Source organism: Anolis carolinensis, unplaced genomic scaffold, assembly GCF_035594765.1.
Source record: "Anolis carolinensis isolate JA03-04 unplaced genomic scaffold, rAnoCar3.1.pri scaffold_8, whole genome shotgun sequence".
Classification (NCBI taxonomy): Eukaryota; Metazoa; Chordata; class Lepidosauria; order Squamata; family Dactyloidae; genus Anolis; species Anolis carolinensis.
Window position 1 is genome coordinate 14127433 of NW_026943819.1, and position 26193 is coordinate 14153625.

The 26193-nt window shown below is 39.6% G+C and overlaps 1 long non-coding RNA gene across 2 annotated transcripts in view; it reads right to left on the minus strand.

Annotated features, from left to right (window-relative positions):
* Positions 1 to 15730: 15730 nt before the first annotated feature.
* LOC103279677 (uncharacterized) overlaps positions 15731 to 26193 on the minus strand; it is a 61722-nt gene continuing 51259 nt past the window's right edge. For both annotated transcript variants that reach the window (XR_506921.3, XR_506920.3), the window contains one exon: positions 15731 to 17435. This is a non-coding gene — a long non-coding RNA (uncharacterized LOC103279677). The remainder of the gene's footprint in view (positions 17436 to 26193) is intronic.

Here is a 26193-nt window from a genome sequence, read left to right on the forward strand (position 1 = left end):
TGATAGCATAGGATCATTGCTTCAATGCTGATGGTCTTTGTGTCTTTCAGCATGCTGCCATTTGTCAGCCTGTCTTCCCAAGAGATTTGTCAAATCGATGGATTGTTACCTTGTCATGGTGATGGGGCTTGCGTGTTCCAATGAACCTGTGGACGTAACCATTGGATTCATGTACTCCCAGGAGGGGCTGCAGGGGAGGTTCCAGACAGAGCACAATCTGAAAACCTGAAGACCTCAACAGTGGATCAGGCAGAAGACAACATGGTACATGTTACAATGGGTGTGAAGGTGGAAGAAGGCTGAAACAGATTGAGAAGCCACCAGTCATTAGGTTAACCATGTCACTGGTTAACCTTTATAACCCCACCACCACGATCATGATAACCCAGTCTTGTTTTCTATAAAAGAATTAGCTTGTTTATACTGCTATTTTCTTCAATCTAGGTTGTGATACTTCCCTGTTCTTCCCACACAGAAAAGAGCAAATGTGGTTTTTAAAATAACAGATATTCCTTCTTGATTGCCTTTCCTCTACTGTACAAATTTGGTATGCATTTTTGTGGTAACATTAAAATATTTGTGTGATTTTTAAAAAAAATAAAAATTCCCCACAAATCCCCACAAATCTGCATGGTTTTAATGCATTTTTCTTTGCTGAAATGTTCTAAAAGTATTGATTTAAGATACAAGATGCTGCTCATCCCACTGCCAGTCTCAAGAAGTACAAAATGAGGGTATTTGTATGGAAATATGAACCCTATCCATTTATTTTCTATCCCTACAATCAAAAGCCTATCATTCTGGGTCCCAATTTGGATTCATAACGTTAGGAGCCAAAAACCTGACATAAAAATCACCCCAAAAAGTCATTGTATAATAAACATACTTCAGTTGAATTTTCTTTCTCAAGATCTCCCTTCCCTTTCCTATTCTTCTGGAATATTTTCCTCCTGCAAAACAGAAAAGCAGTCAAAAGCAGTGAGCAGATGAATTTGGCATTAGAAATATAACAGTTACTATTAAAGGATCATATTGCCTGAGGACTCTGCTGTGCTGCCTACAGAACTCAGAAGTGACACAGCAATCAGAAAAAGTTATGCTGGTTTAGGCCCTATTGAAATTAATGGAACACAAACTCCAAAACCAAAGCAGAAAACCAAAGCCCCTTTATCTCATTGAAATCAACAGAACAGCATCAATTGCAACTGGACTTCACATTTATTTGACTCTAAATTGGGTTCATGAGTTTAGAAGGCAGAATCCCAGGTGCTGTAGAGAAGATTTCAGAGGCAGAAACTAGCAAAACTACTTCTAAATATTCTTAGCCAAAGAAAACCCTTTGAAATTAATGGGGTTGCCATAAATCAATAGGCAACGTGAAGGCATAAACTCCTGCTTTCCACTTGATGTCCCTTTCTAGTTTCTTCATTACTTCCCTTCCAAGCCTTCATCTTCTAATGTCTTGACTTCAATCTCTGTTTAGGTCAAGGTATAGGAAACTTTTAATTGTTTCAATGATTTTGCTACCCATTTGTAAGTTATATAACTGCTGGGTGATCCTTTTTTAAATCACTCTCTAGGTAGGTTAAGATAAAATATTTTGTTTTGCTTGTATTCATAGTTGAAATATTTTATCCATCTAAGAGTGGTTTTTAAAACCAGATTTAAGTGAAAGTAGATTTCTGAGAGGTGGATCCCAATAGGAAGTTGCAAAGAAACCGTGCACTGCTGGTTCCTCCATTGTTTTAGGCTGAACTCAGCATAGCAGTTCTATTAATCCATGTATCATTTGAGATACAAGGAGGTAAAGAAAGAAAGGTGCTTCCAGTGTTCAGACTTGCTAGAATCTATTCTTCTCATATTGTCCTTGGACGTGATGCCAGAACTATATCCTTTTTCTTTTCCAAAGGTTGAGTAGTTGGAGAGTGAGTCTGGAATACATGTACACTCTCCAACACCTGCATCTGCTCAGTGCATTTAATTGGATTACACAGGCGAATAATCCCCAAAATGAGCCAATATTGGGCTGCTCAAGATCTTTCATTCCTTTCCCAAATCTGAACTTCCTTGACACTGCACTACCAACTGTAATATAACAATTAGTTCCAGCAAACACTACTTGCTTATATACCTAATTAGAGACCAAGAAGGATGACCTGCTTTTGATAATTGCACGGCTGTGTCCTGTCTATCAGCTGCTGTTAAACTGTTGTTATATTAATATAAAGCTCTTAGCCAGGAGTGTCCTAAATTGCATAAATGTCCATCTTGCCAATTCTCAGATGCAATTAATTTACATAAGCTTCTGGAACCAAAATGATAATGATATGCATTTTTTGCATAGGGAGCCATTGCAAACACGAGCGTCACATATTGTCTTCTGCATTTTCACCTCCGTTGCAGCTAATGGCAAAACAACCCATCAATGTGGATAAAACTAACTGATTAATAAGGGACATGGCCATGCTTCATTGCCCACATGCGCAAACCAAGACATAAATATTTTACTTGGCCTGTTCCTGTGCAAAGCAGAAGTTAGCAGTGCACAAGGTCAAGGAATAGTGAGTTTTTCTCCAACTCATCTACATATAAATCAAACTTACCTTCTTTAGGTGTTTAGATATGGCTGAACAGAGCTGACAGTACTAGGCACTGGAATGCACACGACTCAGCTGTTCAGCAAAGCAAGGCTTAAAAAAAGAAAGAATTAACTTGGACACAGTTTTCCTTAAGATCTTTACAAAATGATATAGGCAAATCAATGCGAGTTAGAACTTTATTGCATGTAGCTGCTATTCCATGGCAGCCATGTTATAAATAGTGGGTACATACTGTGCTTTTTTATCATGTCAGAAGCTACTTGAGACCATACCACAAGTCGCTTCTGGTGTGAGAGAATTGTCCATCTACAGAGACGTTGCCCAGGGGACGCCCGGATGTGTTACTATCTTGCTGGAAGACTTCTCTCATGTCCCCACAAGCTAGAGCTGGCAGATGGGAGTTCACCCCATCTCGTGGATGCGAACCAGCAATCTTCAGGTCAGCAGTTCAGCCTGCACAAGGGTTCGACCCATTATACCACCGAGGCTCCTTACATAGTGGGCTAAGCACCTGTGATATTATACTGTGCAATCATGCCAGTTCCACAGTCCAGAGTCCTACAATCATGCTTCTGCATAGCGTTATAACCCTGCCTTTCTGCACCTTTCCTGCTCTGTAATATTTTTGAACAATTTGATAATTTTGACAATGAATAACAGAAAAAGTTAAATATAATTGTAAAATATTAAATGAACAAAAAAAAGAGAGATTTGAAATACTGGGGCAGGGAGAGAGAAGGAAAACCTCATCCCCTGACACCACTTTACTGCCAGGATATGGCACAGAAGCAGACTGGACCATCGCAGGGGACAGGGACACTGTGGGACTGTGAGGTATTGATGGAGTTGGCCTGTCAGTAGCAGGAGAAAAGTTAATCATGGGAAGGAAGCAGACTGATCGTGGGATACACATAGTGTTTTTTATTATAGGAACCATTACCAAAGGTGGTGGCCCAACTTAAATACTAGTTTAGCTGCTTCATCCAATAAAATCTATAGTAAGGCTTAAACCCCAAACGAGTGATCGCTTGATAAATTCTGGCCAGGATTTCTGGATGATACAGAAACATAACATCACTGTACCTTTGCTTGTGGTCTGTTTTATCCCCTAGATGAGACCAGGGAGGATGAAAAGGTCAAAGTCAAAGTTTTGGGCAAATACGAATACAATAGAGTTTCACTTATCCAAGCAAAACAGGCCGGCATAATCTTGAATAAGCGAATATGTTGGATAAAAAGGAGGGATTAAGGAAAAGCCTATTAAATATCAAATTGGGTTATAATTTTACAAATTAAGCACCAAAACATCATGTCATACAACAAATTTGACAGAAAAAGTAGTTCAATACGCAGTAATGATGTTGTAATTACTGTATTTACTAATTTAGAACTAAAATATCACAATATATTGGAAACATTGACTACAAAAATGCATTGGATAATCCAGAACCTTGGATAAGCAAGTCTTGGATAAGTGAGACTACTGTACTCTCAATTAATTTTTTGTCATACTGCTTTTTCAGCTACCTTTAAAATATTCCAATTTCTCCTCCTCTCACTTTCCTCCTTTATCCTCAGCTTCCTTCAGTTGCTGCAAATTGAGTACAAAGGGCACAGGTTATTTACACTCAACTCAGCAGGGAAGGAGAATGTTGGTATTTTTCTCTTCCTGGTAGACTCTCACTAAAGCTAATTACTGTAGCCTAGCCTGTATGTTCATCCTCATAAATAATGTTTGCCATCTTGACCACATTTTGTTGTTGCTTGGTTGCATGTCTCCTAATTTTACTCTGTGGAATAGTAGCAAATATGTTCTAGTTTGTTTTTGCCTTCAGATGCAAAATGCAGAGAAATCACCTCTGCTGAGATAACTGGTGTTGCTTGTGATACTTCTGACAAAGCCCTCCACACAAAACCAAATGAGAAGGCAAACTTTTTTTAAAGGTAAAAAGGAAGGCCAATGTTGCTGTCTTTAATTTGATGGTCATCTACTGGCAATAGGAAATTTAGCCTTTTGAGCCCTGAGCTCTTCTTTCTCAAGCAGAACTCCAAATGTTTGTCATTTGAAGATAGGCTTGTGCAGTGAAGTTCATCAAAGTAATTGGTCTGTTAAAAGGTACTGTGTTACCTATGTTTTGTCTTTAATTCTACATACATTCAGAGTCAGCAGCAAGATGTTTTTGCTTGGTTAGTTTTGTTGACAAATGCTGAAAAAGAGTCAGTAGGCCTTGATTCTCAATTGTGTTATACTTTTAATGTCACTGCTTATATTTCCTTAAAAGTAGTAACTTGTTAAGAAAGACATAAATCTCACTTGCTCTTCATATATAAATATATACTCTCAAGATGTCCTAATTTGGCCAAGATAGAACTGGTGAATCTTGTGCCATCCCACTTCACATCAGCAGATGTGTCAAGCAATGACCACCATCTCTTTTGTGCCCAGTATTTGCCACTAAGCCAAGCAAGCTCAGGAAAAAGTAGAATGACCGTATGAACAGCTGCATCCAGTCCTAACTCAGAACTAGACAAACTGTCTACCACAAAGTGTGCATGAGGTTGAACAGTGTAAACAATGGACAAAACTGCATTAAGTAAAAGCAAGTAAAAGATTCTTGAGCGAGAGAGAAATCATGTAGATGAACATTGTCTTCTTATATACGTAATATGATTCCAGTATGATATAAAAGGTTGCTAAATGTCCAAAAAATGGTTATCTAGCCCAGATTACCTGATCTGCATAATTTTATTCTTTTGCATGGTATGCCATAATTTATTTTGTCAAGTTGTCTCTTGTGAATAATATTTGACAAAACAGGTGGAATTTGAAATGCTTTCATCACTAATGTAACCTCCCAAACTCTGTATGCTTTCCTCACTCTAATCTTGTACACACTTCCACAGAATTGCAACTGATGTTACAGATATTTTATGATCCATACTATGCCTAATTTTAAACAATATTCTTCCAAAATTACACCATATGTTTATAGTTCTTTCAGATGTACATAGCATTTGTTCTCCTCTGCATTAAAGTGTCACTGTTGCACATATCAGAAGCAGTTAGCTACATTTTCATAGCTCTTAAAATTTATATTACCAATGGCATATTATTATCTTAAAGGAATACTCTTTTGGGCTGCTTCTACTGAATACCTATTCCAGATATAAATGCCTCTGTGATATTACACTGTTCATATTTTGTGTATTTTTGACACAATGCCTTATAAATATAAAAATATTAACAATGACAGAAATTATTGTCATAGCTCCCACTAGATTCAATGTTCCTTGCACATTTCCTTGAATATTAATAATCACGCTCCTCATTTCTAAATAGTAAAATAAATTTGGGAGAGTATGTAAGGCATGGCAATAGGCCACAATTATGGCTACATAGAGGTATTGAACAATAACATATATGTTGAGTCTCTTCTCACTTTTTATCATACTAGCCTCCCAAAATCACACAATGTTACAGAATTAATACTGTTGTAGTTGGGCCAGGGGGCAATAATACTACTAGTAGTAGAACTGCTAGCAGGAGAAAAAGGGCTAATGGTGAGCAGGTGTTTGATGAGAAACAGCAAGCAAAGCGGGTCCGGGAAATACTTATGGCTCCTTCTGAGGATGAAATGTTTGAAGGGTTCTCTAGCGATGAGGAGTCAATGCTGGAAGAAGATGGGTTAACAGAGAGTAGAGGAACTAAAAGGTCAACTCGGGAGCAAGAGTCAGATGAGGAAAGGGAAAGGAAGAAGATCCGGGATCTACTCACTGCTCCCACGGAAGATGAAACATTTGAGGGTTTTTCTGGGAATTATGGGTCTGGGAGTGAGATGGAAAGTGCTGCAGATTGGACTCAAGCAAATGTGTGCCAGTTCCTGGGAATGCATCAGGGGATTGGGAAGCTACTGATACACCAGGGACATGGGGAGATCTAAGTCTTGAACAAAGATGGAGGGACTGGAGGGATGATGGGTGAGGTTCACGTGTGAGATCAAGATCAGCTGTGGATAATGATGACAGGGCAGAGGCATCATTGTCAGATAACGATAAGTTAAAAGTGGAGTTGGAAGTACAGACTCCTTGCAGAAGGCAAGGTGTCGTTTTGGACATTGGGTTGTTGCTGCCTGTTCTCCTGTTGGGCTTGGGTCCTGGCTGTACAGCTTTGTGTTCCTGGATTCAGTTTGGCTCTTGACGATGGCTTCGCTGGTTCCTGGCTTGGCATTTCCTGGCTCCCCTTTGGCTCCTGAATTCGGCTTGGCTCCTGACGACGGAATCGCTACTCCTGGTTGGTTCTCCTTTTGGTTCCTGAATTCGGCTTGGCTTTTGACGGCGACTTCACTATTCCCGGTTGGCTATCCTTTGGTATCTGGATTCGGCTTGGCTTTTGGACAATGGTGTTGCCTGCTCTCACTATGGGCGTGCGTTTGGCCCTCTCCTGGCTTTTTGTGCTGTAGCTTGGCGTGACTATAGTTTCAGTAAACTTTAGTTCACTGAGTTAAGCCGGATTATCAGGCAGGATAATCCGGATTATTTTCTGTTCTCGCATTTTTTGCCTTTTCTTGAAGCAAAGACATTTATTTTTATCAGGAACACTGAAGTTAAGTGTTCCTAAGTTCAGAATATCATTTAATAATTGTTTGTTATCTTTACTCATTGTGTGGCCCTTTAAGAGGAGTCTGTGTCATTTTGCAAAATGTCTGCATTTTCAAGTTTGTCATTTTGCAAAATTGCCACCTGAAAAGTCTTAAATTCTATATAGAAATATGTAGAATTTTCTTTAAATAAAAACAGCTGGGACATAAATTGTCAAAACAAATCTATTATGTTTGTATTGGTTATATTTTATGAAGAAGAAAGCTAACAGTTACTCAAAATAAATGTTCTGCTTTACATTGACATATGTTTTCTGCGGTTTGGAGTCTTGTGAAACACCACTGAATCTGCACCAATAAATATACCTGCAGACATTGAACATTTTTATGCCCCACAATATGTTGAATTTCTATATATTAAGGTTGTGTAGTGGCTTGAGTATTGGGTTAGGTGAATGAGGACAAAATGGGAGACTATGACCTAGGTCCTGCTTCTGATTCTTACTCATAATAGTGTGTTTTGAAGTGCTGAAAGTAAACACCATAGAACTCTGCGGTGCTTATTTATGTGTAGACATCCTTCAAATGATTGCACTGTAAGTCAGATTCATGGGAGAGAGAAGATGAGTGGGAGAAAAGGAGATAAGGTTTGTGGGTGAAAGAAGCAAAGTGCTGCTCCAACAGCAGCTGAAACCCAAAATGGTTCATATAAATAGTTGGGATAATATCCATTCTTACCTCATTATCAGTAGTAGGAGGCTCTTAAACAAATAAGAGTAGTTCCTATCCATTATTCATTGTTGGCTGTTTGCAATTATGTAGTCATTAAAGTTTCAGCTAGCCAAACACTTATCCATGTGGCTTAGAGGAGGTATCAAGCATTGCAAATATCCTGGGTAAGCAGTTTACAGTGAAGCCACAGGCTGAAAATTGCTCCTGGAAACTGATCTGTAAATAGACGAATTACCATACTCATCACTCATATATGGCAATCAGGCCTGCAGGTAGGGTGGCTCTTAAGCACTACTATGCATGGAGAACGTGGTGGAATATTCTTCTTACATTTCCTTTGTGCATTCACTTTTCCTTCTACACCAAATATAAACATGGTAGTAATGAAAAATTAGACAGAAAATATATGAGGAATGATATCAGGTAGAAGTTTATTAAAATAAAAAGTTTTTAAAAGAAGCAGGCAACACATAATGGAGACTAAACAGTGGAGTGACGTGATCAAAATGATGGTCCAAAAAAATGTAATCTCTGCAGCAGAACATTGAATAGAAACCAAGTGACTAAGATAAGTTAATGGAAGACCAGTCAAAAGAAGATTACAATAATCAAGATGAGGAAATGACTAAAGCATGATGTAAAGGAAGCAGATAAAAAAATGTTGGATTCTGACAAACCCCCATGATTTAGCTACAACCTCAATATGAGGAACAAAAGACAAGAGTAAAAAAAGAAACATGTTTCCTTTACAGAATAGAAAGGGCCCAGAATAGAACTCTGTGGAACACTATTCACATCTCATTTGAACAAGGTTTGATTGCTCTTCCACAAGGGAAGAGACTGGTCACATAGGGTTGCACTCAACCCAAAGGAGAAAGATGTCACAAAGTGCTCTGCCACCACAATAAATGACCAGCCTGTGAGATAAGACACAATCCATCCTAAAGAGGTAATCGATCACATGTATAGTTCTGTGCAATTTTTCTGCACTATCATCCAATTTTGTGTGCAATTTTCACCGATGTAATTTTAGTTGATTTTCACCAAAAACGGATGAAATTTGAAGACTGCAAAATCTTTGTTGTCGATTTGGCACTGACAGTATGAATGGGAAACTTTGAAGATTCATGGTCAGGAACTGCCCTATTCAGATCTTGCAACCTTAGGTCCATGGCTTCCTTGATTGAATCAATCCGCTTGTAAAGTGGCATACTTCTTTTCCTACTGTCTTCCATTTTGCTAAGCATTGTTATCTTTCCATTGAGTCATGTTGTCTCATGATAAGCCTAATATCCTCAGTTTAGTCATCTTTACTTTTAGGGAGAATTCAGTCTTGATTTGCTCTTAAGCCACATCAATATGGGAAGGATTCCCTGGGGTTTGGCATCACTGCCCATTTCTGTCTTGCAGCAGCACTGATTCCCAGGGATAGCCAAGACTTCTTTGTACCAGGGGTTCTTTTGGACAAGTGATGGGATGAGCAAGGGAGGATGACCATGCCCTGTTCCCATACTGTGGAGACTGGAGAGAGTGGGAAGGCTGTGTGAACAGTGAGGTCTGTGCGGGTACAGCTGTACCAGAAGCTCAGACTTTATTTTCTTGCTGCAAATGTTTGCAATCATAGGACAGGCCACCTGTCAATCATCATTAAGTTTGGTTCCGCCCCTTGTTCAGGGCTCTGGGAGGGAAGGAGCCATTTTTAAGTCTGTCTCTCTTAAGGAAGCTAAGCTATAGGACGTAGACCAGCTCGTCCCGTAGAAAAGCTTCATATTTCAAGAACATCCAGGGATATAGCACATCTGGGTATATAGAACATCCGAGAAACCAGAAACAGAAATTCCAGGGGAAAAGTCTCAAAAGCTCTGGCTGAGAGCTCACAGCCTCTCAGCCTCACAGCTCCTGAGAGAAACAGCCCTGAAGTTTCCAAAGAAACCTCGGAGAGGGAACAGCATCACAGATCCACAGAACCCCAGCTGAAACATCTGCAAGTCTTGGTTGGTAGGTCCACTCGATACCCAGACGCATTTGGAGTCGGCAGTGGGTCCCACATCAGCTAGGCCCAGATAATAGACAGCCTGGGAGAGGTTATAAGGGGATTTTCTTATAGAGAAAGCACAGTTATCCAAAGCCAATTGTCTGTCCCCTGGGGACAAGATTGAAAAGTCATCAGTTTATTAAGGAAACCTTGAAGTGTTATTTGACTCCTTGAAGATTTATTATTTGTTCATCAATAAAGACTTTGTTATTTCATTAAAGACTCAAAAGGCCATCCTTTTCAGGGAAATCCTCAAGAACCTCTCTTTAGGCACCCTGGCTTCCCGCTGAGCATGAAGTATACGTCCTATACAAAAAGACAATAGTTACAGGCCCAGCGCGTGACAGAACAAGGTCAGTTCCGATTCAAAGCCAGCACAACAGATTACACTATCCCAGAGTGCAGAGCTGCTGCAGAGCTTTGGAAAAACTCTGGGGCATTCTCTGACTTTGCTTAGCTTGGGGCAAAACCATGTTAATTGGTTGTCAAAGGCTTTCATGGCCAGAATCACTAGGCTCCTATGAGTTTTCCGGGATGTATAGCCATGTTCCAGAAGCATTCTCTCCTGACATCTCACCCACGTCTATGGCAGGCATCGTCCGAGGTTGTGAGGTCTGTTGGAAACTAGGCAAGTGAGGTTTATATATCTGTGGAAGGTCCAGGGTGGGAAAAAGAATTCTTGTCTGTTGCAACATTCACACTTTCCTCCAGCAGACAAGAGTTATTTCTCCCACCCTGGACCTTCCACAGATATATAAACCTCACTTGCCTAGTTTTCAACAGACCTCACAACCTCTCAGGATGCCTGCCAAAGATGTGGGTGAAATGTCATGAGGGAATAATTCTGGAACATGGTCATACAGCCCAGAAAACTCACAGCAACCCAGGTTTAATTGGCCTTGGGGGCAAGAAGGTCCTGTCTATCATGTGGACACTACAAGGCTGATTCTTGCCTGCCATGGGTTTCACTATTCATGTAGACAAAACTTTAGAACCATTTATTTGTCTATATTAGGCCAGTCTAGGTAGTGTGAATTAGGTTAAATCAAATGTAAATCAAATGAACCTCTCTTCCTTTCAATTTCCCAATCAGAAAGAGTCTTCTCATACTGTCCCAGAGGGACCTCCATGCTTCTAGAACAGTTTTGTTTACAGAGCTATAGCCCTAAAATTAGAACAGGACTGTATTCCTGAATTCACACTATGAAGTCTAAAGCATAATAAGACATTTTAGTTTAGAATTATTGCTAACAAACAACTGCATGTGCAAAATTTAAATCTGTTCCAAGTTATTAAGTGCCTGTTCTTTGGGTTGAAAAATAAGCTTCACATTCATTCTTTCATACTATCAATAAGGGAAAGAATAAATGAACAACTGAATGGTTTTATTGACTAGTCATCATGGATTGTTCCATGTGAATATATTTTTTTAATGAGATAAAATATAAAAATAGGAAAATCAAATATTATGCATACTATATATGCCACACATTTCACCTAATGAGAGATAGCAAAATAAAAGATATTTAAACAAGCTAGCTGTATACATAATCAATAATTCTGATTTATAGTGTTTCCTTATTCTTCCAGTCATTAGAGTAAATTTAGTCAACAACTGCTCTGCTACTTAGGACTCATCCAGAAGGGGAAATGTCTCAAGTATTAATTATTTCTAGTTCTTTTTGCTTTGATTTTCCTTATTATTATCCAAGATTTATAGTAAGAGTGATATGGTGTTTTAGCTGAACTGTTGTTGTTGTTGTTGTTGTTGTTGTTGTTGTTGTTGTTGTTGTCTACCTTGAAGTTGTTTCCAACTTATGTGGGTTTCCATGGCTGAACAAGGAATCAAACCTTGATCTCCAGAGTCATAGTTTGACTTCAAACCACCACACCACACTGACTGTCTTAGCATATTACTCTTGTTAAACATTGGGATCGTTATGTTTTGGTGAAAACATCCCTCTTTCCCTCACTTGATCGTATTGAATCTGTGCCCTGGAAATAACAACTGTGCTTACTGACAGAGGCCATCTGAGCAAGTTCTGAGTTAACACAAACAGACAGCCAAGTAGAGATCCAGTTCATTTGAGAACATACTTGGCCTGGAAAGTAGGAGTGAAAAGTCCTTGGTAATGCCAGGAGTTCTCAGGAAATAGTTTGGAATGAAGTCATGTGGAACTCTAAAATGAAACCCATTTGAAGAAGGACAGGACCTGGGAGTTTCAGATCCTTTTTTCTCTTCTGGGGGGATTCTGATTTAGTTAAAGAAAATTTCTTTTGTGCATCATTTGCTGATGTTTCCTGACTAAAACTTACTTCAGGACTCTGTACAGTGTAATAAAAATGGATTAGGAAAATGAATATTTCCCCTTTTTGGTATCATTGCATTTCTCGGAATCCCACCTACATTTTTTCTCTGACTTCGTTATGTATCATATTGCAAAAGGTCGCTTTGAAATCCTACAAGAAAATAATCATGGTCTATGATCTGAGATTCCTTAAAACAAGTGTCTGCATATGTTTTGTTGCTTGTTGTATAAATGCAACTGTCAAGAAGGAATTCATGTGTGCCTGTTCATGCAGCATTTCCCAACATATCTTAGTATCCAAAAGATCACAATTCACTCTGCACAAGCAACTGCAATGCTGCATTAGTTTAGGGGCTGTAATTCACCTATGCTTTCGTTGGCTAGGGTGAATGGGATTTGTAGTGCTACAACATTTTGAGAACCATTGATTTTCCACACTATAAACGGTAGACACGAAAATCAGATTTTCTCAGCAACCCTACAGATCTATATACCCATTCCCACTGAACTTAATGGCACTTCCTCAGAGGTCTGTGGCTACCAGATTGCAATCTAATAACCTCACCAATGCAGAAAGAACTGTCTTTATCCTGCTATCTCCTCTGTCTTAGCTGGAATCAGATGAGCTTTTATAAGAACAAAGAGTACCCAAGGGTTCAGTTTCTTATGGATTTGTGATGACATTAACTTTATTCCAAATCACTCACTCCTTCCTTCTTTTTTGTGTTCTTTTTTGCAAATTTGAGCTGAATTTAACAAAGGATAGGAATTCATGACAGGCTCTGTCAAAATCTATAGAGGGGGGAAAAAGGGGGGTGGCAGGAGAGGGTTATATATATATTGTGTGTGTGTGAATGTCCCTGAAAAGGACAGCATCTCATTTTGTTGCAAACACATGACTTGCTGGAGGGAAGAAGTGAGCACAGGGCTCGTCTAGGGTCACTAAGCAGGTGCTGATGCCACGAAGAAAGTGAAAGCAAAGAAGTGCTGGAAGAAAACAAAGCTAGCAAAGGGCACCAACAAAGAACATTACTGTCTTGTTTTTCTCTGGTTTGTTTGAAGGGGATTTAAGGAGGAATAATTTCAAGCAGCAACCATTTCTTTTTCTGTTTTAGAAACATATACCTTCATTTCATAATATTATTTTATAGAAATGCATACTATATTTGTAACATATCCATTCCACCAGCACTCCCCTATAATAACCCATCAAAGAATACAATATATTGTTATTATTCATCAACTTCAATCCCACCAGCAGTTAAGCCAGTAAAGGGTAGGAAAGGGCATTGCTTGGCTATAGTGCTGAAGCATGGGGCTGAAGGTGGGGCGCTATCCCCAAATCTTCCCCATGGGACTTCAACATTCAGCCTACCCTAAGCTCAGTATAGACTTCATTGGATCACAACTAGATTGAGTTGAAATTTCTCCCATTTCCTAGGATTCATTGGTGGGAGATTGACTAATAGTAGTGTTTTTTTTTAAAAAAAAAACTATGACTTTAGGGAAGTGGGTAGGAGAAAGTGCACATTTGGGCAAAGAAGGTGGCAAGAGTCACCCTTTCTTACTGTGGGACCTGGGGCATGTAGCAAATATATGCTATATATATTACGTTGGTCTAGTAACAATATATAAACTGATCTTTTCCCTGGAGTGTTTGAAAATGAAGTCTTAAAGCCAAGATGACTAAACTGCGATATTTTTGGCATGCCATCAGCAGATGAGACTCATTGTTGGTACAGTGGTAGAAGGAAAAGAGGCTGTGTCTTCCATTATTGAGTCTAGTTTATTATTATTCCATGATGTTCCATATTATTCCATATTTATTATTCCATGCTGTTCTGTCACACGCCGGGCCTGTAACTGATTGTCTATTATATAGGACGTACGCTTTATGCCCAGCGGGAAGCCAGGGTGCCTAAAGAAAGGTTGTTGAGGAATTTCCCTGAAAAGATGGCCTTGAAGTCTTTTAAATAAATAACAAAGTCTTTATTGACGAACAAATAATAAATCTTCAAGAAGTCTTGTCCCCACAGGACAGGCGATTGGCTTTGAATAACTATGAAAACCCTCTTATAACCTCTCCCAGGCTATCTATTATCTGGGCCTAACTGGTCTGGGACCCACTACCAACTCCCAAGTGTATCTGGTTGTTGAGTGGACCTACCAGCCAAGGCTTTCAGATGTTTCTGTGCTGTTGTTCTGTATCCTCGGATGGTCAATATCCCTGGTGTTCTTTAACCCTGGTGCTCTTGAAATATGAAGCTTTTTACGGGACGAGCTGGTCTACGTCCTATAGATGAGCTTCCTAAATGAGACTAACTTAAAAATGGCTCCTTCCCTCCCAGAGCCCTGAACAAGGGGCGGAATCAAACTTAATGGTGATTGACAGGTGGCCTGTCCTATGATTGCAAACATTTGCAGCAAGAAAGTAAAGTAGAAGGTTCTGGTACAGCTGTACCAGCACACATGTTGTTGCCTATGGGAGAATTGTATTATGGTGTGTTCTGTTGCACTCTAACACCGAAACTGTGATGTCTCAGGGACCTTTGACCCATGACCCCACAGCCATCATAGATCAAACTGAAGAGGATATGGGTTTTTTCCCATCTCAGCAAGATTCTGTTCCATTCCAGATGTCACCTGTTGACATTTTCATGCCAAAGCCAATTACAGATGCCCTTGAAACAGAGCCTGGTTCCCCGGATTGTGTTGTGTTTGATAGGAAGTCCTTTCTCAAAACACATCGCTCCCATAAGCAGTTTCTGAGATGAAGTGCGAGATTAGCGGAGAGAGACTATTGTAATTAAACCGTTTCCATTGGGAAGTTTCGGGGAGGCAGGCATGTTGAAACAGCTACTTTCTCTGGGAACAATTGGGGAGTTAAACACCTGTTGGGGGGAGCTCTTGAACTTCCATAAAAGTTCTGCACTGAGCTCTCCCTATCGCAGTGTCAACGTGACTAATCAAAGAAGAACATTGTCCCTTGTTTCCGAGCTCCTAAGCGGCCCTTCGGTGCACTTACTCATGAGTAGACCGGGAGTTGCGTTTTCACTCCTGTTCAAGTTTGGACTGCATTTCAGATCCACCACAAATTACCTTGCCTAGCCTCAAATCCTTGTCTGGACTTACTTCAAGAATCTCCCGGTGAATCCTTGCTCTTTCCCCACTCAAACTTCCAAAGAGTTTGAGTGTGTTTCGGTTATTGGATTGTAGACTTTGGACTCTAATACTGGACATATAACTTCATTTATTTGGACTATTTTTTATCTTTCCTAAAAGGACAATTGCTTGACTATTTACTCTGGATACTTTTGTTTTATTCTTTTATTGCATTAATAAAGATATTAGATTGTTTATTGGCCTCCGTGTTGGTTTCCAGTGCTCACGCAGTCTAGGGGCGTTACAGAAACATCTTTTCACTCAACGCCACACCAAAGTCCCATAGTACTGTCTAAAAATGTTTATTAAAGAAACCAGGTAAAAAGGAGAAAGGGGACATTTCTAATGGCCAGCAGAATAGAAAATCCAAAAGTGACAAAGTACATAAAGTTAACAGAAACAAAATCCACAGCAGTACTTCAAACATGAATCCATAAACCTGAAAACAGGAACTTTTTCCAGGGCAAACCCTGGAAACAAAAACATGAACCAGAACAGGAAACTTGAATCATGAACTTGAGAGCAGAGACAGCAAAGCCATCCTTTAAGCAATGTTGTCTCCTCTGAAAACTTAAAGCCCAAACCACCTAATTTAAGCCCATTCAGGTGCCCATGAGATCATGCCAAACACCCCTGACCTTCAAGGTGTTTGGATTTTTGGATTCTCTGAGAATACCTCATTTATCTATTTTTCACTCCTTGCCTTATCAGACCTAATCTAGTTTCCCGGGAAAATCCCCCATTGGCCCAAGGCTGCTTCACAAGGGAATTGGAGCTTTCACTTTGTGTTGCCTGGGAACGAGCACAGAAATCCAAAACATCAGCCTCAATTGCCTGCAATTCTCTCTGATCCCTCCCACACTCCTCACTTTGAAACCCCTCATCCTCTGAAACATCAGAAAAATCCTCTGCCACTTGCTGAGTTACAACATGTTCCTGGGTTTAAACTGAAGTGCAAGATATCAGAAAGGATGTAGTCCATTGGAGAAAAAAAGTTCGGTACTGTTCCATTATCCGGACAGAGGCCACTAGGGGACACTAGACAGAAAAGGATAGTCCATTTTATGCGAGTAGAGGGTGGGTTGAAAGAGGAAAACCATTTCCCCCTGTTTTCCTGTTATTCCCCCCCACCCAAGTCCCCGTTGTGGAAATAACCCTTGTTTATGATATGAGAAGGGGGGAGAAGACATAACCAGCAAAAATGGGGGAAATGGTTTTCCTCTTTCCACTCCCCCGACCCACATAAAATGGACTATCCTTCTCTGTCTAGCACCTTCTAGTGATCTCCGCCCAGATAATATAACAGTACCAAGTTTTTATACACAGAGAGAAATCAACATTTTATTCTTAGCTTTTTCCCTTATCAAATCTCCCTTTTATCAAACTAAATAAGAATAGATAGAACGATGAAGTATTCAGTGCATCACTAACTGAAATGACAGGGGTCACATTTTCACTCTTTTGCAAACTATTCCAGATATGATTATGAAATAAAATTCAATGCTAACTGAGCCCCCTGTTATGCTTCATAGATTTGTTGTATCGTTTCTGCTGTTCTCAGATATTCAAATTGATCCAGAAGTCAGAGACAAAACATTTAAAACCTACCTGAGGCCGTTATGACAGGAATCTAATTTCCAATTAAATTTGTGTTCTGCTAAAGGAGGCCTGGAAATAGATCATACCAGGGAAATAGTGATGGTTTTGGCATAAGCTTTTAAAAAATGTCCATATATCTGCTCTTTCATTTCAGCACTTGACATGTTTGTCAGCACGGAGGAAAAAAGCATTTCATGTTCATTCATTTCAGATTCTTTTACATTCCTGATCTGGCAGGAGATGCAGTTTTGAATTTCCTTAGCACAATATTCAGTCTGATATCCATTTGGTACCTTTTAATGGAATGGTTGCTGGCAGAAATCAAAGTCAGAGAGCAACACTTCTCACCACTGCTGTGGGCAGACATCTGCACATTTGCACACAAATACACATAAGACTGCTGCAAAGTAAAAAGAGAGACAAACAATGATTGAAAGATATTTCCTCAACAGGATTTTTCAACTGTTATGTACTTCAAATATGGGTTTGTTCAAGCAGCCATAATTGAAATTTCTATTTGGATACTCTGCAGCAAATGCAAAAAAGATGGATGGAAATTGGCAAAAGATCCATCCTGATAATGGTGTCTAGCTTAAGGAGAATTTCCCTAGAAATGTTTGTTGGTGCCTTTCATGTTCTCTTTCTAAAACTAAGTGAATTTGTGAGTAAACCCACACAATGATCATGACAATAATCCAGAAAAACAGGGAACCAAATGGAGGTAAACAAAATTTGGACTGCATAAATGTAACACCTGGATCAACAAAAGCGCATTTGCAAGCCCCTGGAAGGTCATTTTCCTTGAAAAATGTCTCCAAATGACCTCTAGGAGGGCTTTCCCACCATATCTGAACACCCAGGGATAAAAAATATACCTCTTTAAAATTGTTTGCCTCTATATGACATAAAATACCATTCAGATTCCAAGAAATGTTCAAAGCATACTGGTAATGTCCTCATTCTCCCTAGATGGCATTTGGCTGCATAGGGAATTTATTTTTGTTGTGGGTGCAGATGCAATGGACCGCAAGAAGATCCAACCAGTCCATCCTCCAGAAAAGAATGCCTGGCTGTTCACTGGAGGGAAGGATATTAGAGGCAAAGATGAAGTATTTGGCCACATCATGAGAAGACAGGAAAGCTTGGAAAAGATCACGATGCTGGGGGAAATGGAAGGAAAAAGGAAGAGAGGCTGACCATGGGCAAGATGGATGGACGGTATCCTTGAAGTGACTGTCTTAACCTTGAAGGAACTGGGGGCAGCGATGGCTGACAGGGAACTCTGGAGTGGACTGGTCCATGAGCTCACAAAGAGTCGGAAATGACTGAACAAATAAAGAAGAATATGCAGATGCAATGAGGATATAGCTTTCTAAGGTCTCCTGAGAAGTTGAAGCAACCTCTTTGCTTTCCATAGTTGTCCACCATTGCAATAAATTAAGATTTAGGTAACAGTTCTGGCCAAATTCTTTTGTTATGGCATGTAAGCTCACTGATAGTATTAAAAGGAAATGTGGGGTTCTGCACTTTTGCAACTGACCCAACCTCAACAGCCCTAGCCCCACAAAGTCTGTATGACTTCATTCTGAATTAATCAGATTCTCTGTCAATCATCATATTCTACAACAGGCATTAAAAGAATAAAATAGGCCCCATTAGGAAGCACCCTGGGATTAAAGGCAAAATCCACCCAGCAAGGTTAGACGTGTATCTTCTTGTCTTTAGGATTGTTCCAAAAATGTAGGACAAAATATACATTCAAAGATAAACATTTGATGGAAACGCATATTAAATCAATATTCCTAGAGGGATATTTTAAAAAAGAAACAGCACAGACTGGCAAAAAAAGAAGGCAAAGGAACAGAATTATGGGTAAAAACATTAGGCACTGACATGGACCAGAAATAGACATCTTCTCCATTGGGAATGGGTCATATTGCAAATTTCAGAGATATCGCTGATGCCTGAAGGAACTGTATCTCCTATGTATCTTCCCATCTCTCTTCATTTGAAATCTCATGGCTTCTGAAAACCCAAATGTTGCAGATTGTACAGTGCTGGTCAATAAATAGTATCTACTTTATATTCAGTTTGGCTTCTTCAACACGCACACATCCACATCCACACACCAAGTGGTGGAATAATTCCCTTTCTCCAGCTCCTCACAGATACAAGCACGTAACAACTAATTTGTCTTAACGTCAGTGAAAGTGACAGAAAACTGTGGTAGATGGATGATCATGGCCCTCGGTGTCAAAGAGAAAAAATGCATTCCATGAAAGTGTGCATTGTGTTTGTGGCCAATTATAATCCCATCAGGCCATTCTCTTGCTGTGCAGGCCTAATAGGATATGAGAAGAACAAAACCAGTTGTAGCAAAAGCATCCATTATGTTCCAAACATTCATTATCACATTGCCAGGATGGGGCTGGATGGGATGCATTCCAGGCACCATACAGTCCTTTGATTGCTGTAAAAAAAAATACTGGGTTGTGTGTTATTCACAAAATAAAAATCTATTCCCAGCTAGTTTAGAGTGGTAATTATAAAGCTGGTAGGACACCATGCTCCGAGCATCCTAGGAAGTGTGTGACTTGCTAATAGATGCGGAAAACATCCACCCAGGAGTCCTGGACTCTCTGTATCTAATCTCCGCTATTGAATTCAAACTGGGGTACTCACTTTCAAATGGAAACACACAAGCTCTTGCAAACAAAAGTAACTAGCCGCTCACACTTCAGAGCAGCTTTTTGCCAGCAGGTTCAGGTTTCTCTGGAATCCATTTATAACTTTGGATCTCGTTGCAAAGCCGGTCTCATTCAGAACTTCTGAATATCCAGAGCTTCATGCTTCCCCACTGATGCAAAAAACTATATCTCTTCATTACTTTTTGAGAATACAGGAGAATTTTCATGCACTTGAGATATATTGGTCCAATCCAGAGCTGGTCCAACAATGAGGCGAATTAAGCGGTCGCTTCAGGCGCAAAACATACGGGGCGCAGTCGAGACTGCTTTTTCTGTTGATTTGTTGTAAAACATGATGTTTTGGTGTTTACTTTGTAAAATCTTTGATGTTTTATAGACTTTTCCTTAATCCCTCCTTATTATCCAACATTTTCGCTTATCCAACACTTTTATTTTTCAGTTATTGGTTTGGCGGGGGGGGGGGGCACCAAAATTCTGTTCACCTACACTTGAAAAATACCTAGGGCTGGCTCTGGTCCAATCAATTGAGGTCTTCCTGTAAAAGCACTTAAAAAAAAGAAAATACCGTATCTCCACTTTTTAAAAACATATTCCCTCCCAACTACATTTAAAAATATATTTTAACACATTTTAAGATAATTATTTCACTACACTATTTGGGATTCAGAAAGCTAATATATTATTATTTTCTAGTTGCATTTGTATTCCACCTTTCTCCTAGAGTGGGATTCAAGGCAGGTTCCAAAACTATTTAAAACATGCACAATAAAATTCCAAAAATAATTAAAAGCAGATAAGACAGTATTCAACATTATTTTTAAAAACTTCAGAAAAAATAAACTAATTCCTTAAAAAGCTCTCCTGCCTACATGTTAAATAGCCAGCCTAAATGGGAATAAATTCATATTCAGCCTTTAATCAATAAGTTCAGATTAGGTTCTCACTTGAATTAACAAAGATTACCTTTTTCAAGAATTCCTAGTTCACATGGGCAAACTTTGGCCCTCCAAGTGCTGTTAGGAATTGTGGGAGTTGGAGTCCAAAACACCTGGAGGGCCAAAGTTTGCCCATGCCTAAGGTATACCAACTGCTCGACGCCAGACGTTTCTCCTGAGTAAACCATCGTTTAGGAACCAACAATCCTGGGTTCCTGCATTCCTGCACTTTCTCCACTGTAGAATTAACACAGCTTGGCATCACTTTAATTTTCATGGTAATGGACTCATGGGAGTTGTCATTTTACAAGACTTTTGACCTTTCCCAAAGAGTGTTGGTGCCTCTTCTTCCTCCTCCTCCTCCTCCTCCTCCGCCTCCTCCTCCTCTTCTTCTTCTTCTTCTTCTTCTTCTTCTTCTTCTTCTTTATTCATTCAGTCGTTTCCAACTCTCCGTGACCTCATGGTGCCTCATCAAAGTACAAATCTCAGGATTTCATAGCACTGAGCCAGTGGTATCAAAGTGCATTGATTCTACAGTGTAGATGCACCCTTAAAGTAGCAGGGATGTAGACTTAAGTTTCTAAAAAGCAGTGGACTGACAACAGTTGAAAAACTGTGTAGATTTACACAACAAATTAAGCAAATAAGCATTTTCATTTGTAAGAAATAGGTGTTTGGTAGCACTTCTAAAGGTAAAGTTTTCCCTGACATCATGTCTAGTCGTCTCCGACTTTGGGGTGTGGTGCTCATCTCCATTTCTAAGCCAAAGAGCTGGCATTGTTCATAAACGCCTCCAAGGTCATATGGCCAGCATGACTGCATGGCGCGCTATTACTAGGTGGAACTAGGGCTTCCTTAAAAATACAGGTGAACACTGAAACTTTCTCAATTATTAACTTTATTTCTGGATGCATGTGGAAATTGCATTGTTAAGGTATATACTGTTTTTATTGTTTTATACCTGTGTATATAATGTCTAGTGACCTCATCAAACGTGCCATGGTGATTCTGGCAGTGACTGTCTGGGCCATGGGGAGCCTGTCAGCCTATGCCCTACATCGCCCGACTCACCCGAGGCCCCATCCCATTGGGGGAAGTGCCCATCACCTGGCTTTCCCCCATTGATCCAAGGCATCACGGGAAGTCTCCCATGTTCCCGTGCAGTGGCATGCGTTGGTTTGCTTTTCCCTTGTATGACAGAGCCTCACCAGAAGTTGCAGTGCATTGTTGGATGGGAGCCAGCGGGCTCCATTGTAAAATGATAGGCAAACTGGTGCATGCTGCTGAATTTGCCCCATCTGATGAGGTTGTAAGTCTTCCATGAAAAAGGATACTCAAGAAATCACCACCACAAAAATCACTACCACTACCACCACATGATTGCTATGGTATATCTGGGTGCACTGTAGAATTAATGCAGTTTGATGCCACTATAACTGCCATGACTCAATCCTATGGAATCCTAGGAGTTGTAATTTTACATGGTCTTAGTCATCTCTGCCAAATAATGCTTGTATCTCAACAAAAGTACATCTCCCAGGACTCGACAGCATTGAGCAATGGCAGTTGAGATGGTGACATTCACTAGCTGGAGGGGGTTATAAAACTATCATCTTCCTTGTACTAGGTAAAAATACCTCCTTCAGCCAATCCAGCTGCTGTTTTTTTAAAAGATGGATGATAGATGAGGGATTGATGCAGTTTTACAGTAAAACCCCATAGACTTACTGAATACAAAACAGTTACAGCTCCATAACTCTGGGTTATGAATTCTTAATTGCATTACTGAATGCTAGTTTATCATTCCAAGCTCTGTACCAACAGAAAAAGAAATGTTGAATTTGTATCAGAAATCCCCAAAGATGCATACCTTGTAACTGAAAGTTGACAATTAATCACAGATCTAACATTGAAATACAACCATTTCTTCTTTCTTTTCTTTTTTAAAAAACTATCATAGATTAAAGGAGAGAATTCATTGAGACCAAAAGGATTTGAGTAGCCTGGGCACGGATATTTTCCATGAATTTCTTCATGTTTATTACCCTCCTTGTTCAGCAGTGGAATGGTCAGTGGATAATTTATGGCAGAGTGTCCATAGAAATAAGCTAGCAGTGATGTAATAAAAAGCTTGGAGGCCTGGAAACTCCAATAAATGGAGAGGTAATGTTGGAGAAGAAGAACAGAAGTCATTAAATCAATAATGCTGAGGACTGGCTCTGAGCTGAGCCGAAGTCAATAATATCATAAAGTTTTTTACTGACTCTAGCATGGGAAAATGTTATTACCCGTGGCATGCAATGACAAAAGAATTTAGATCTGATAGACTCACTAGGATTGAAGCAGAGAATAAGTGGCTCTCTGATCCGGAACATATATAAAGGGGAAAGGTTGCTTATGGCAGAGAATCACAAGCAAGTACTGTCTCAGGATCTTGGAGCCTCCGTGCCTAGCTCTTGGATATTGTGCAGTGGGAGAGAAGCTAGGCACAGTGAGCTAGGCACATTCTGGGGGAGGCCACTCTGAAAACCAAGGATAGATTCTACTTGGTGACTTCCAGCATTCTGTTAAACACTTTTGAGCAGCATGTGTGTGGGATGAAGACAAAAGAAAAAGGGCAGCTTTATCTCCTGCTAGAGATGACCAGCCCATGGCCAATTTATTCCTATCCCTTCTGTTACTGCCTATGTTAGCACTGACACCTATGCTTGCACATTCACAGTGTCCAAGCTGATCTTGGTACCTGTGTAACATGGAGACAATAGATCATAAACTATGGGTAAGCAATGGTGGAAGACTAGAGGGGCACATGAATTCCTAAGATCTTGATGAGCAACATCCTTCTACTACACCTGCTCCTCTACATAAAATAATGTCTATGCCTCAAACTTACCTCTAGAAGGCATAGGGTTATTTCCACCATGTTTTATGACCATTGTGGCCATTTTAATCTGAGATGATGCTTTTTTAACAACATGAAACGAGGAGAAGTCAATTTCTGTCTCAAAGCAGATCTACCCAGGGAATCTGCCAAATGTTGTGGAAGATCCCCTTAGATGACATCTTGGGCAAAAGATTGCTTCAGTAACCCTTCCAGTAATAATTTTCTTGTCCTACTTGAGTGTAGTTGTGTTGTCCCCTTAAAAGGCAAACCACAGAACCTCTAGGGTATTTTCCAAGCAGATACTGAAAGCCAAGAGGATGAAAATAATAATAATAATAATAATAATAATAATAATAATAATAATAAAACTTTATTTATACCCTGCCACCATCTCCCCGTGGGGACTCGGGGCGGCTTACAATGTTACAAAAGTAACAGCACAAATACATTAACAATATACACAGTTTAAAACCCAAGAAGATGATAAAACAGAAGTTAAAACAAAGGTTTATACAACAGTAATAATATCAAACAACCACCAATGCCATTCAGTCAACTTCAAAGGTGAAGGGGGGGGGGGGACTATAGCAGCAATATAAGATAAAATCATTAGATTAAAATACCCCAAGATATATATATTTGCAGCTGACCCAATGGGCTTATTTTTGTAATGAATACTTGATGAGAAAGCATGAGTGATGCCTTTATAATCCCAAGGTTTATGTCTTCATTCATGGCAAACAAAAATAATAGATGGCATTTTGTTACTTCATCCAAACCCAGTTGTTTATTCGTTCAGTTGCTTCCGACTCTTCATGACCTCAGGGACCAGCCAACGCCAGAGCTTCCTGTCAGCCATCCTTCAAGGTCAAGCCAGTCCCTTCAAGGACTCTTGGTCGGCCTCTCTTCCTTTTTCCTTCCATTTTCCCCAGCATTGTGATCTTTTCCAAGCTTTTCTTTGTTCTCATTATGTGGCCACTACTTCATCTTTGGGGTTGTTGTATGTCTTTCGGGCTGTGTTCCAGAAGTATTCTCTCCTGATGTTTCGCCCACATCTATGGCAGGCATCCTCAGAGGCTGTGAGGCATGGATACTTCATCTTTGCCTCTAGTATCTTTGCCTCCAGTGAGCAGCTGGGTATTATTTCCTGGAGGATGGACTGGTTGGATCTTCTTGCGGTCCAAGGGACTCTGAGAATTTTCCTCCAACACAACAGTTCAAAAGCATCTATCTTCACTTCACTTCACTTTATTTCTTAATTAGTCTGAGCAACTTACAATTTAAAATCTTCCTTCGCCCAACCTTCCTTATAGTCCAGCTCTCGCATCCATAGGTTACTATGGGGAGTACCCAGTAGACCCAGTTGATCAAATTGTTGTATAGTAAGTCAACCCATAGCCTTAAGTTCTACTTTAGTAAGGACTAATGATAGGATATAGACTGATGGATCCATCTTTAACATGTCCACAACATCCTTACAGATTTGTATTAATCATACTATAAGGACTATTCTAATGCATACATATTTGGGTACTGTTGCTAATAACAGATGTCATGGGGTTGCATTGAGATTTGGTCCTCCTGGCTGCAATGAACTGATTCTAAGCAGGAAGATTCTTTCCATTGTAAATAATGCCCACAATCTGTCAGTTTAACCACCTCACTTATCTGTATCTATGTAAGTATGTTAATAAGAAGTCAGACTCCCATCCCAGCATCTTAAGGAATAGAATGTACCCTTTGCTCCTTTTAAAATACCAATTTCAAGTAGAAAACATTCCAAGAGAAAAGAAAGCCAAAGCAAAACAACCCAGGCTGCTTTTTTCCCATGGCACTGAAAATTATAGCACAGCTAATAAAATGAGGGTGTCCTACACAGTGCTCTGATATTGTATAAATCATGAATAATACATCAGGCAAAAATGAGAAACTACGATGGAATCAAACCTATATGGAAATAAATAAAACATACCATCAGAGCAGCAATCATGTTAGCTCTGTTGATAAAATGTGTGTTTGTGTTTGCAGAGGGAAAGGAGGAGGGAGGAAAGGAGGGTGTCAGACAGCATTTCTTTATGTGATCATATGATGATGATAATAATAATAATAATAATAATAATAATAATATCCAATAAAATACAATATATAACGAAAACATATAAAACCATTTAAACACGTACATTAAAACACATATACACAAGATTAAAACACAAAGCATTCACACACATAAAAGTTTAAAATGTCAATTTAAAATTGCCAGAAGAGATAGCCTTTTAATGCTTTTTAGATTTAAGAAGAGATAAGTCCTTAAAGCTTTTGAAAATGCAGCATGGCTAGCTGTAGAATCTCTTCCAGCAAGTCATTCCATAGTCTAGAGGTGGTGGATTTAAAGATTCTCTAGGTGACAGAGGATTCGTGGATACTGGGAGCCAGCTATGTGTGTGTGTGTAAGAGGTGTGCATTTTTCGTTAGTCCTCATAATTCGGATCAAATTCATTAAATTCACACTTACAAGACAATATCCGCTATGTGGATGTGGTCCACACCAAAAATTTAAGAATTGAAACTTACCTCATGCATTTTTGTTTTAGTTTTGTAAATCTTAGAAAGTCGATTTCATATTCAGTGCAA